Genomic DNA, 12800 nt, shown 5'->3' with positions numbered 1-12800 from the left:
GGTGTTTATACGTGATATTATTTGAGTATTTGAATTTTTATATGTCCAGAATAAAATATAGATAATTGTGATATTTTTCTGGTAATTTTTGGAGTGTTATATGATTTTATAATGATTTATGTATTATTAATTATTTTCTGAATAATTACCAAAATTATTTTATAAAGCCGGGAATCATCCGACTTCAACCGTTTTCGCGTTTTTACAACCCAAAACTCTTCCGAAAACTCCTTCCTAACCTAATCTGATAATTCCGGACATTTTCCGTGTTTTAACTTTTTCGATCCGGATTACGGTTTGACCCGTGCGCGGCCCGGCGCAATATTTTCGATACGATAGTTATTTCAGTAATCAATAAAACCCGTATTTTCGGGAGACGGGATATTTTTACGTTATTTTCGTATATAGTATTTTATAAAAATCCCGGTTTTGATGATTATTCAAATATGGTATTAAATTGTATCATTTTTATAGTTACTTAGCAGCTAAGTAATCTATTTTCGGATATTTATTTGCATAAATACTTGGATTGTCTCTAAAATTGTTTTTATGGTTTTATAATTACAATAATTATATTTGGGATTTTATAAAATTTAGAAATCAATATTTCATCAATTATTTAGCCCTGTATGATTTTTGATTGCGTTTATTTGTAAAATCCGTATTTAATTCCAAAATTCTTCAAAAATTATGAAACTCATATTTATTTAAGTTTGAAATATTCTGAGAATTTTAAAATTATTTTGGGAATTTTTAGGATTAATTTTACCCGCGCGTTGAATCGTTTAATTGCTAAAAGCGGGTATAAATTGCGTTTCAAAAATTGTTTTAAAATTTTGAAATTTATGTTTTTATAAACTTCGGGATATTTGTAATATTTTAAGACTATTTTCGTAATTTTCTGAATTTGTTTCAAGTGCAGCTCGGTTCGTTAAATTGTGTAATACGGGTATAACGCGTAAGTCAAAAATATTTTAAAAATTATAAAAATTTTATTTTATTAGTTTTTAATTATTCTGAGAATTTTAGAATTTGTTTGGTAATTTTCTGATTTTATTTACCGACGCGTTTATTCTATAAGTTGTGAAATACGGGACAAAATAATAAAAAAAAAAAACAAAACAAAAAAAAAACAAAAAAAAAAAAAAAAAAAACAAAACAAAAGAGAAAACGTGGCAGGAGGCCACCACCCCCACCTGCCACCCCTGTAAACAAAAAACCTCTCCCCCTTTACATTATCAACATCCTCCTCTCCCCCTTCTCTCTGTCTCTCCCCTCTCTGTTATATTTTATTTTTTTTTAAGTTTCAAAAAAATTCATATCTTGCAAACCGTATATCCAAATTTCAATAGGTATATATATAAACGATCAGCGCTTCGATACCTACGCATAGGTATATATATTGCAAGATTTTGAGAAGAAAAATTGCGGGGCATATTTCCGTTATATTTCCGTTTTAATTTATTTTCGGGGCATAGAAAAAGAGTTTGGAGGTGGTGATTACTCCACATGGCATCTCATCGTGTATATATCTATCGCCATTAATTTCGGATTTTTCTGGAGATATTTTCCGGACATCAGATTTTCTCTTCGGGTTGATCAGAATTTATTTTGGGTAACGATTCCGAAATTCCGACTTCGTATTTGTGTATATTATAACATGTTAGTGTTTATATATTTATTTCATAATTTTTAGAAATTGTTGGAGAAGTCACTTTTGGTCCGAGTTTTGGTTCAGGTGGCTGTGTTATTCATTTCTGGAGTGTTTATATGTGTAAATATAAATTATTGTGTTGATTGTTGTTGGTTGTGTCGATATGATATCGACTGGCAGTCCGAGAAATAGAGGAGGTGCTGTCCGATTTCCAAGAAAATATTATTTTAAATTATTTTACAGGCTCAATAATTCTTATAAAATTATTTCGAGTGTTCGAGCACTATTATTTAGTTATAAATGATTCGGAGACCTGTTTTAATTCCGAAAAATGTTCAAAAATTCATATTAAATAAACCGTTCGTCCGTTTAATACGAAACGAACGCGTACAGACTCAGAAAAATATTCCGCTTTCATTAAAAATACTTTCGAGACCCAAATCCTTTTTGTTTCGAAAGGTCGTTTGTTTTACAAGTAATTCTGAGTCGATTATTGATCGAAAAATCATATTTTTGACCTGATTTCAGTTTTAAACATATCGAGTCGACCCTTTTGACGAACTGAGTCATATGTGATATGAATTAAGTGATACATGAGTTATGTGCTTATGTGCTATGTGAATTATGTGTGTGTGTGGATTAAGAGTCCTGTGTTTGTCTGTTATATTTATATGTGGGCTATCGTATGGGTAGACGATAGGGTTTTGACGCGCCGTTCGTCAAGTAATTATCATTTAGACAATTAAAGTTCTATATTTTAATTATAGATGCGGATCATTCGAGTTGATCAAGACAAGATGTTGGATAAAGAGTGAGATATAATGGAAGTGGATATCTGGCTTCTAGCAATCGCAGGAGCAGCATATCAGTAAGGTGTTGAAAAGCAGGACGGAGATATCTTGAGACAGAATGTCCGAATAGATGCGTCTTTGCGAGTGTGACTAACTATTAAAACCCAAAGGCAAGTACCCCTGACTTCACTTATCATTCAAGTGACGTTTATTTCGAATTATATTATGCAAGTATTGTTTTCCCTATTCTCTGTTCGGAATAGATAAATGTTTTACATATCGCTGAATTAAATAATTCTGTTTATGCAAATACTCATCTGCTATACTATATTCAGAATAGTCAAGTGATTTTACTTATCCAATTACTGGATTTATAAATGTTTTGGATTTTGAGAAAAGTGATTTGGTTGTGAATATTCCTACCCAAGTTAATGGGGGAATAAAATTATTTCGGGTGTCGAGTATTATGACCCCTTTTCAATAAAAGGTTTTGAGATTTGATGGTTACTGGTAGCGTAAGAGGCCGAGGCACCGGTCCAGCGTGAGCTATTATACGGAAGTGCAATACAGAAGTGTAATATCTTACAAGGCTAGTTATGCCTTTTTCTGGCGCCCTATAGGTACCGTATGTCTTCGGGATACGGGTAGTACCTATATTTACGGTATGGCTGCGGGATACCGGTGTTGTTTCATGACTGATCATCAGGAACAGCATAGTGCATAATTTGGTTCCAATCGAAATTATTATATTGATTTTGACATCTTACAAGGAATGATTTATTGAGTATTTTATTTTTGGATAAAAGATGAAATGTGGTTTTGATTCAGTTTCTTATTTTGCTGATACTTACGTTGTTGTTAAATATCAAAGGTGGTATTAGTATAGATGATTGATGTTAACTTCAGTATGGAATGTTGTGAGCATCAAAGTTCGTATTGATATCTAATTTGATATGACAGCAAAATAAGTATTAATTTCCAGAGTTCGGTTTTGAATAAAGTTTATGATTCAATCCATAATCATTGTTTCATGTTATTGTGGTTTACGATATTTCCGTAAACACTATTTTACGAGCTTTTAAGCTCTCGTCAAGATTCAAAGTATTGCTGAAGCATTTCGCTCAAAAATATCAAAATGGTTTTGAATATAATTAAGGAATCAATTCTGAGGTTCCTCCACTAGAATTTTATGATTCAGCAATTATGATTTTAACGGTTCTGCTCTGATGCAGATGTCGGTTTTATATCAAAACGACCCTATATATGTTATAATTAACTTGCTGAGCATTTCTTCCGCTCATACTTGCCTGTTTTCAAATTTAACCTCCAGTGAGGATTAGCTTGCGCTGTTTAGCTGCGTAATTCGAGGAAGCAAAGAAGAAGCTTTTGGAAGGTGGTTGATCCAGGGTTTGCGGGCTAGTGTAAGTTTTATTGTGTAAAGTTGTTTATATTATATTATATTATAGTTTTGTATTTTATTTGGGCCTAGTATACTTCATTTCGAAGTTATACTAGTGGGTTTAGTTTTGAGTTGGAATTTATTGAAAAGAGATTTAAAAGAAAGTTAAAAATTATTTGTGGAATTTGGAATTCTTGTTTCTAGAACTGTAACCTTAAAAGATCTTGGATTAGTTTGGGGTCATTTATATTAAATATCTTCCGCTGGCATTTATTTATTGATTAAACAGGTTGATTTGGATTGAGGTTTCATAGTGACGACCAAATCCCTTGACCCCGGATTTGGGGGCGTTACAGGTTGGTATCAGAGCTGAGGTTATAGTAAACTAGAAACGAGAGTGTGTAGGAGTGTGTATAGCTATGTGAGGACGTTTGAGCTCATATCGAGTTCCTGTTGGACTATCGGATATAGTGTCAACGATTAAGTTAAGATAAGGCAGATTCGTTTGAGATGGTTGTACTGAGCTGGATGGAACTCCTGGCAGTTGCAAACTTCTATTGTGGAACCTTTCGAGGCTACTACGTTTTGACGATGATGAAGATTATCGATATCCTTGGAACATGAAGAAGCGTCTAGAATCAGATGGCGAGTCAACTGGAGAGTTCAAGTTGAAGATAAATATTAAGACTTTGGCAATACCTTTTCTTTCTATAATTCATTTTGACATCTCTCAAAAGAAGTGATTGTTAGAGGATATATTCTCTAACACTCATTTTCAATTCTATCTGTGTTTTAAATGTGCCAGAGGTTGTCATGAAGCCTATTTTTTCAGGTTTTGATAGCTCTGCTAAGTTATGAATATTTAACTTCCACTTTTCTTATTTGGTGGATAGTTTCTTGGTGATGTGACACCACTTGCTCATTTGGTGTCAGAATTTTGTTCTCTGGATTTCATTTCCTTCAGAATTATCATCTTTGAAATCTTTTCAGTTTTATTCATTTGATTTTCAATTCTGTTGATATTCTTTTATTCTGACTGAGATGAACAACCCAATCTATAGGGGACACAAGGTATACCTGTCTGTGTGATAGGAGTTGGATGGGACGCCATCACTTGTGTGTATTGTGAATACATGAAGGTTAACAACCTTTAGTAGTGTCTTAATTTGGACACGCAATACCAAGTTCGTTTGATCATATTGATCTCTCAGTTATTCTCTTATTTCAACAATACTTTTTCTCAAATTCAGATTTTGGTCCCGTTATGGCATCAGATTCTTTTTTTTTTGAAACTCCATGATTTTATCATTCCAAATATTCGAAGGTATGCCAATCAAGTTAAGTTGAGTATTCTGTTCAAGTCAAAGTAAGGCGATGTGATGGAATTACGAAGGACGACAGTGGACTGCAATGCGATTAAAATATTAGTGGCGTATAGCGAAGTCAATCTATTTCTTTATTTCTCTCTCTATCTTTCTTTCTTTTCTTCTCTTTATCTTTCTCTATATTCTTCTTTCTCGCGATAAGTAAAAGTGATGCTATCGAGGAATTGGCCAAAGGATGTGAATGGAAAAGTGGTACACAGTGAAGCTCCTGTAAAAGTTTTATTATACCAGGAATACAAGATTTATTTGAGATTATGGAAAATTGAGATTATTTGGGAATGGAAAGTTGGTTAGAAAACCCTTAGTGCTTTCTTCTGCTGATTCCGAGGACGGAATCCTTATAAGGTGGGTAGATTGTAATATCCCATATTTTCAAATATTATCATTATTATTATTTGGAATTATTTATGTGATTTTATGTGAATTTTGGTGAATTATCTGATAAGTGGAATTGATGTTTGGGTGTTTATACGTGATATTATTTGAGTATTTGAATTTTTATATGTCCAGAATAAAATATAGATAATTGTGATATTTTTCTGGTAATTTTTGGAGTGTTATATGATTTTATAATGATTTATGTATTATTAATTATTTTCTGAATAATTACCAAAATTATTTTATAAAGCCGGGAATCATCCGACTTCAACCGTTTTCGCGTTTTTACAACCCAAAACTCTTCCGAAAACTCCTTCCTAACCTAATCTGATAATTCCGGACATTTTCCGTGTTTTAACTTTTTCGATCCGGATTACGGTTTGACCCGTGCGCGGCCCGGCGCAATATTTTCGATACGATAGTTATTTCAGTAATCAATAAAACCCGTATTTTCGGGAGACGGGATATTTTTACGTTATTTTCGTATATAGTATTTTATAAAAATCCCGGTTTTGATGATTATTCAAATATGGTATTAAATTGTATCATTTTTATAGTTACTTAGCAGCTAAGTAATCTATTTTCGGATATTTATTTGCATAAATACTTGGATTGTCTCTAAAATTGTTTTTATGGTTTTATAATTACAATAATTATATTTGGGATTTTATAAAATTTAGAAATCAATATTTCATCAATTATTTAGCCCTGTATGATTTTTGATTGCGTTTATTTGTAAAATCCGTATTTAATTCCAAAATTCTTCAAAAATTATGAAACTCATATTTATTTAAGTTTGAAATATTCTAAGAATTTTAAAATTATTTTGGGAATTTTTAGGATTAATTTTACCCGCGCGTTGAATCGTTTAATTGCTAAAAGCGGGTATAAATTGCGTTTCAAAAATTGTTTTAAAATTTTGAAATTTATGTTTTTATAAACTTCGGGATATTTGTAATATTTTAAGACTATTTTCGTAATTTTCTGAATTTGTTTCAAGTGCAGCTCGGTTCGTTAAATTGTGTAATACGGGTATAACGCGTAAGTCAAAAATATTTTAAAAATTATAAAAATTTTATTTTATTAGTTTTTAATTATTCTGAGAATTTTAGAATTTGTTTGGTAATTTTCTGATTTTATTTACCGACGCGTTTATTCTATAAGTTGTGAAATACGGGACAAAATAATAAAAAAAAAACAAAACAAAAAAAACAAAAAAACAAAAAAACAAAAAAAAAAAAAAAAAAACAAAAGAGAAAACGTGGCAGGAGGCCACCACCCCCACCTGCCACCCCTGTAAACAAAAACCCCCCCCTTTACATTATCAACATCCTCCTCTCCCCCTTCTCTCTGTCTCTCCCCTCTCTGTTATATTTTATTTTTTTTTAAGTTTCAAAAAAATTCATATCTTGCAAACCGTATATCCAAATTTCAATTGGTATATATATAAACGATCAGCGCTTCGATACCTACGCATAGGTATATATATTGCAAGATTTTGAGAAGAAAAATTGCGGGGCATATTTCCGTTATATTTCCGTTTTAATTTATTTTCGGGGCATAGAAAAAGAGTTTGGAGGTGGTGATTACTCCACATGGCATCTCATCGTGTATATATCTATCGCCATTAATTTCGGATTTTTCTGGAGATATTTTCCGGACATCAGATTTTCTCTTCGGGTTGATCAGAATTTATTTTGGGTAACGATTCCGAAATTCCGACTTCGTATTTGTGTATATTATAACATGTTAGTGTTTATATATTTATTTCATAATTTTTAGAAATTGTTGGAGAAGTCACTTTTGGTCCGAGTTTTGGTTCAGGTGGCTGTGTTATTCATTTCTGGAGTGTTTATATGCGTAAATATAAATTATTGTGTTGATTGTTGTTGGTTGTGTCGATATGATATCGACTGGCAGTCCGAGAAATAGAGGAGGTGCTGTCCGATTTCCAAGAAAATATTATTTTAAATTATTTTACAGGCTCAATAATTCTTATAAAATTATTTCGAGTGTTCGAGCACTATTATTTAGTTATAAATGATTCGGAGACCTGTTTTAATTCCGAAAAATGTTCAAAAATTCATATTAAATAAACCGTTCGTCCGTTTAATACGAAACGAACGCGTACAGACTCAGAAAAATATTCCGCTTTCATTAAAAATACTTTCGAGACCCAAATCCTTTTTGTTTCGAAAGGTCGTTTGTTTTACAAGTTATTCTGAGTCGATTATTGATCGAAAAATCATATTTTTGACCTGATTTCAGTTTTAAACATATCGAGTCGACCCTTTTGACGAACTGAGTCATATGTGATATGAATTAAGTGATACATGAGTTATGTGCTTATGTGCTATGTGAATTATGTGTGTGTGTGGATTAAGAGTCCTGTGTTTGTCTGTTATATTTATATGTGGGCTATCGTATGGGTAGACGATAGGGTTTTGACGCGCCGTTCGTCAAGTAATTATCATTTAGACAATTAAAGTTCTATATTTTAATTATAGATGCGGATCATTCGAGTTGATCAAGACAAGATGTTGGATAAAGAGTGAGATATAATGGAAGTGGATATCTGGCTTCTAGCAATCGCAGGAGCAGCATATCAGTAAGGTGTTGAAAAGCAGGACGGAGATATCTTGAGACAGAATGTCCGAATAGATGCGTCTTTGCGAGTGTGACTAACTATTAAAACCCAAAGGCAAGTACCCCTGACTTCACTTATCATTCAAGTGACGTTTATTTCGAATTATATTATGCAAGTATTGTTTTCCCTATTCTCTGTTCGGAATAGATAAATGTTTTACATATCGCTGAATTAAATAATTCTGTTTATGCAAATACTCATCTGCTATACTATATTCAGAATAGTCAAGTGATTTTACTTATCCAATTACTGGATTTATAAATGTTTTGGATTTTGAGAAAAGTGATTTGGTTGTGAATATTCCTACCCAAGTTAATGGGGGAATAAAATTATTTCGGGTGTCGAGTATTATGACCCCTTTTCAATAAAAGGTTTTGAGATTTGATGGTTACTGGTAGCGTAAGAGGCCGAGGCACCGGTCCAGCGTGAGCTATTATACGGAAGTGCAATACAGAAGTGTAATATCTTACAAGGCTAGTTATGCCTTTTTCTGGCGCCCTATAGGTACCGTATGTCTTCGGGATACGGGTAGTACCTATATTTACGGTATGGCTGCGGGATACCGGTGTTGTTTCATGACTGATCATCAGGAACAGCATAGTGCATAATTTGGTTCCAATCGAAATTATTATATTGATTTTGACATCTTACAAGGAATGATTTATTGAGTATTTTATTTTTGGATAAAAGATGAAATGTGGTTTTGATTCAGTTTCTTATTTTGCTGATACTTACGTTGTTGTTAAATATCAAAGGTGGTATTAGTATAGATGATTGATGTTAACTTCAGTATGGAATGTTGTGAGCATCAAAGTTCGTATTGATATCTAATTTGATATGACAGCAAAATAAGTATTAATTTCCAGAGTTCGGTTTTGAATAAAGTTTATGATTCAATCCATAATCATTGTTTCATGTTATTGTGGTTTACGATATTTCCGTAAACACTATTTTACGAGCTTTTAAGCTCTCGTCAAGATTCAAAGTATTGCTGAAGCATTTCGCTCAAAAATATCAAAATGGTTTTGAATATAATTAAGGAATCAATTCTGAGGTTCCTCCACTAGAATTTTATGATTCAGCAATTATGATTTTAACGGTTCTGCTCTGATGCAGATGTCGGTTTTATATCAAAATGACCCTATATATGTTATAATTAACTTGCTGAGCATTTCTTCCGCTCATACTTGCCTGTTTTCAAATTTAACCTCCAGTGAGGATTAGCTTGCGCTGTTTAGCTGCGTAATTCGAGGAAGCAAAGAAGAAGCTTTTGGAAGGTGGTTGATCCAGGGTTTGCGGGCTAGTGTAAGTTTTATTGTGTAAAGTTGTTTATATTATATTATATTATAGTTTTGTATTTTATTTGGGCCTAGTATACTTCATTTCGAAGTTATACTAGTGGGTTTAGTTTTGAGTTGGAATTTATTGAAAAGAGATTTAAAAGAAAGTTAAAAATTATTTGTGGAATTTGGAATTCTTGTTTCTAGAACTGTAACCTTAAAAGATCTTGGATTAGTTTGGGGTCATTTATATTAAATATCTTCCGCTGGCATTTATTTATTGATTAAACAGGTTGATTTGGATTGAGGTTTCATAGTGACGACCAAATCCCTTGACCCCGGATTTGGGGGCGTTACACTGGTCCTTAGTCAGTTGTAACAATTTAGATAAAATTTCTTGTAACATTCTCAAGGAGAAGCTAAGCTCTTTATCAACAAAGAGCCTATAAATTTTATAGCAAAATAGTCTTAATTTTAATATAAAATTAAGTGAGTTTTGAAGATCCGTGTTCTTTATTTTCTACAAGCTTAAATTCTGCATGAACGCATTTCATTACAAGATTTAGTTTACTTTGTTCAACCATAAATATTCAAGAAAAGCATAAAAATAGTAAAACACATTCACCCCCCCTGTGTGTTATTCATTTCCTAACAAGTGGTATCAGAGCAAAATCTGAAAGTAAACAGATTCAAGATCTTGGAAGAATGAATACACAGAAAATCAGTAGCATCAAAATTTCTATCTTTGACAAAGCTAACTACACTTTTTGGAAAAAGAAAATGATGCTGTTTATCAGGATGGCCAATCCACTCTACATTCAGATCCTCAAGAATGGACCTTTCATTCCTATGATTAGAGTTGAGGAATCTACATATGGAGACATGGTCATCCTAGCTCATTTTGCTCCAAAAGATCCTTCTGAGTATTCTGACCCTGAAAAGGAGAAAGTCTCCCTGGATAGTAGCTTGCAATTAATATTGATTGAGTCACTTGACAATGTGATGTACAACAACATTGTCAACTATGACACTGCCAAGCAAATATGGGAAAAGATTGAGATAGTCTGTGAAGGAACTGAAGAAGTTAGGTCAAACCAAAGAAGAATACTGATTTCACAGTATGGGGGTTTTATAGAAAAGCCAAAGGAAAGTATTACTGATGTGTTTCAAAGGTTTAACAAGCTGATAAATGATTTGCAGTTTCATGACAAATATTATGAAGTTGAAGAAGTGAACCTGAAGTTCTTGCTTACTCTCCCTGATCATTTGGAACAGAAAATCTCAGCAATCAGGGAAGGAAGAGACTTAAGTAGGATAATACTAGAAGTTCTATATGGAATTCTCAAAACATATGAACTTGAAATGATTAAGAGAAAATCATTAAGATCTGACCAATGACATGTTGTAGATGGTTCAAGTGCTTTAATTGTCAACGAAAGCCAAACATCGACTGATGAGTCAAGATCTTAAATACCAGTTGCCTCAACAAGTGAGCAAAGAACAAATGATTCACAGGAACAAGTCATTTTGGAATTAGAAAAAGATGAGTTCTACACTCTTGAAGAACTGGATGATCTATATCAGTCAATGGCCTATTTAGCTAGAAAATTGTCTAATATTAGAGTAAAGAAGCCAAGATACTTCAGGAGTAAAGGACAGACTTTCAATAAAGACAGCAGCTGGAAAGAAAGAGGGAAGTACAATTCTAATAATAAGGATGGCTACAAAACTGGATATGTTGACAGATCTAATATAAGGTGCTTCAATTTTGATAAACTAGGCCACTTTGCTACAGAATGCAGGAAACCTAAGAAGGCAAAGAAAGACAAAGCTTATCGTGAATTGGAAGCAAAGTATGAAGCTCTTCTAAAAAAGGAGCAAAGTAAAGCTTACATTGCAGAGGGAAATAGTTAGGATGATTCAGATAATGATGAAGATGAGGAAATTGGAAACTATGCTCTAATGACTTTGGAGCAAGGTGAATCATCCTCATCAAAAGAATAGACACCAACTCTTACCACTATTGATTTAAATATGAATCAATATAAGGAAACTGTTGAAAAGATGAGCACATAAATGTTTCACATTCACACAAGCATGGTTGCTGCTAATGAAGAAGTTAACAGATTAACAAAGATAAATGAGAAGCTTGAAAGTGAGAAGCAAGAAACTGAATTGTTGTTGGTGGCGCTTGAAGCTTTAAAACAAGAAAATGCTTATCTAAAGAACAAGCTCAAGTGTGCAAATGAAATTGAAGCGGTGCTAAGGGAGAAGCTGGAAAAGAATGAAGTGAAGATGAAATGTATCAGAAATGCATCTGAACTGGTCCGAAAGTATCATGAGAAGAATAAGCCATGTGAAAACATTGATATTGGCCTTGACTATGATTCCAACCTTTTTGAAAGAGGTTAATGCACCTATATTCAAAGCATGTGAAGTCAACTTCAGTGAAGAAGAATTGATTATCAAGCAAAAAATTGCCGATGAAGATAAAGAGAAGAAAACTGAAGAATCAGTCCAGTCTTCCAATACCGGGGAGAAGCTTATGAACAAACAAAGTCCCAAGACTCCTGTTCAAGAAACCAAAACTGAAGATGCAAGAAAGAAAAATAAAAATAGAAATGGGAAAATAGGGATAAACAAAAGCAATAATTTCGCTTATGTGCAAATGCTCCTAGAAACAAGTGTGAAAAATGTGGCTCTGCAAATCATCTAACTCAACTTTGTAAAAAGGTTGTTAGCAAGCCAGCTGAAGGAACTTGCAAATACAATGAAGCAGATTCAAATGATCCCTATTCATTTTGTGACAAGTTTGACTACATTCCTTACAACTTGAAAGTAATGAAGAGTTGCCACAAACTGAGAGTAAACCTTAAAGAAACAAGAAATGAGTCCACATCAGAAGGAAAACATGCACAACAGTCACTAAATTCTATTTTTTCTAAAATAACTCATTTTACTTCTTCTGAACAAGTTACCAAGAAGAAACTACCCAACACTACTTGGGTTTCCAAACACACTTAAGACTCATTGTGTGCAGGGCATAGTGTAGAGAGTCATCTGGATCATAAAAAGTAGATGTTACAGGCATATGACAGGTGGTAAAGCCCTGCTATCACAATTTAAGGGAGAGGCTGGCCCTTTAGTGACCTTTGGAGATAACAACAAAGGATTCACAATGGGATATGGCAAGATTGTTTCTGAAAATGTTGTCTTTGATGATGTAGCACTTGTAGCTGGTCTTGAAGTGAATCTTCTCAGAGTTA

This window comes from Apium graveolens, chromosome 5 (genome assembly GCF_009905375.1).
Source record: "Apium graveolens cultivar Ventura chromosome 5, ASM990537v1, whole genome shotgun sequence".
Taxonomy (NCBI): domain Eukaryota; kingdom Viridiplantae; phylum Streptophyta; class Magnoliopsida; order Apiales; family Apiaceae; genus Apium; species Apium graveolens.
Note: the sequence above shows the minus strand (reverse complement) of the source record.